The sequence below is a fragment of the Montipora foliosa genome, chromosome 9, assembly GCF_036669935.1.
Source record: "Montipora foliosa isolate CH-2021 chromosome 9, ASM3666993v2, whole genome shotgun sequence".
Lineage (NCBI taxonomy): Eukaryota > Metazoa > Cnidaria > Anthozoa > Scleractinia > Acroporidae > Montipora > Montipora foliosa.
In genome coordinates, this window is record NC_090877.1 from 18,761,890 (window position 1) to 18,763,858 (window position 1,969).

Consider the following 1,969-nt stretch of genomic DNA (forward strand, 5'->3'; position numbering starts at 1 on the left):
GGTTGCATATTGACTCAAATTTAGGAACTGAACACGGCACTGTGACTTCAGAAAATGGCAATGACGCCGCCGGAAAATAAACTCTCGTTGCCTGACAACATTAAGCCTTACATAGGTACATCTCTCGCATGGGGTAACATTGACAGAAGGAGACTCTTTCTAGCTGCGGGATTTCCCACAGATGAAATCGCCATACAGGTTCGACACTTTGACCCCAATCTTCCTCATCAACAGGCGAACCCCACGCGTGATAACAAAGTCCAAACAAAAAAGTCTGGAGGTAATAAGTGGATGCGAACCTCCCATCTACAATGCAGGAGAGCGGTGTGGTTCTCAGTCCTTCCAGATCCTGTGTTGAAGTATTATCGTCAGAAATTCAAGAGAATCCACTGTGGCTTCTTCTGGGTGGACTGGTTTAATATCCTAGTGCTGGCTGAGGTCAAGGTGAGGAAAGATAGCATAGGTTATCTGCCGACTATTGATGCACCGGCCACTAGCTTGTCCACCGTCTTCGAAGTCTTGAATCAGTCATTTCAAGTTAAGGGCACTCTCAAGCTTCAAAACATAGTTGCCGTGTTTGACGAAGCGTTATGATATGCAAAGGCCACTGAGATCAAATGGAAGCACAGCGAGAGGTTTGGCAGTATTGTTTTAAGGACTGGGGCACTTCACACGATATGTACCCTCCCTGGAACCATTGGCAAGAAATTTCAGGATGCCGGATTAAAGGATATTTGTATTGAAGCGGGAGAAGATGTTTTTGTACTTTGGCCTTTAAGAGCTTTGTCCCGGCTTCTATGTATTTCAAATATGGCACAGACAGTCGTGCGAGATACATCAGCATATCTAGTGTCGTCGAACGTCATGGCTATACCATCTGTAGGTGTCTCCTCGGACTGCATGCGTTCACCGGTTGCGATACATAACGTCAGTGCCTTTTCTGGAAAAGGAAAACTGACCGCGTTAAAGATGGCAAGGCCAATCCCGTCTTCAAAGAGTCATTTTAACAGCTTGGTATTTAATGGCAGCTATCAGATTAGCTTTACAAGAATTTTGAAGAATTCACATGCGCGATGTACTCCCAAAATTTATGGGAAAGCATCTTTTCATTACGGCGAAGAACTGTCTGTGTAGTGATGGTTGCCATGACAACAATATTATATTAGTTAATAATATGCTAATGTGAGTACTAAGAAATCACATTTTAACTGTGTACCAGTGTAATGGATAGTGAAAGTCAAAATATGCTTTGAAACAACAAAGACAAGTGCCTTACTTAATGAATGTTGAATATCTTGCCTGTTCTATGACATAACAATTGCGTCAATTTATCATGTGATTTTAATGTTAAAGCTGCGCATACAATATTGCTATCATATATCAAATTGAAGTATAGGACCAAAGATTTAAGAAAATGTATGATAGCACTTGTTCCTTTAAATGGTAAGAAATTCCAAATTTTCGGGTCATGGCCCATAGACTATATGTCACAGTATTTTTATAGACCAGGAGCCCATGTACGATCTATTTTTAGACTACCTTTTCTGCAAAAAGACAAAGACAATTCCGGTTAGATGACGCTGTGACGTCAAGTTGGTTTCTTGTGATTGCATTGGTCATCGGGCTCCGCAAGAGTCTCATTAGCGGGAATATAGGGCTGTTGTTCGCTCATGCGGGCTACTGATTTAAGCAATTGCCTGTTTTATTAAACACTTATACCACCTATTTGGTGGCTCCAAAGGGATTCGTCTACAACCCGATTTTCAAATGTAAGTTCATTTCATTCATAAAGTCCTTCACCGGAACAAATGAGCCCAACAAATTGACCTGCTCCCAACTGAGTGGCCTCCAAGCTCGGTTGGTATAGCATCGCACAGGCATCGCAGAGGTCATGAGATCGAATCCCGTTAAAGCCACCTGAATTTTTCAACTGTCTATAAAGAGACAATTGCTTAAATTGTCCATATAA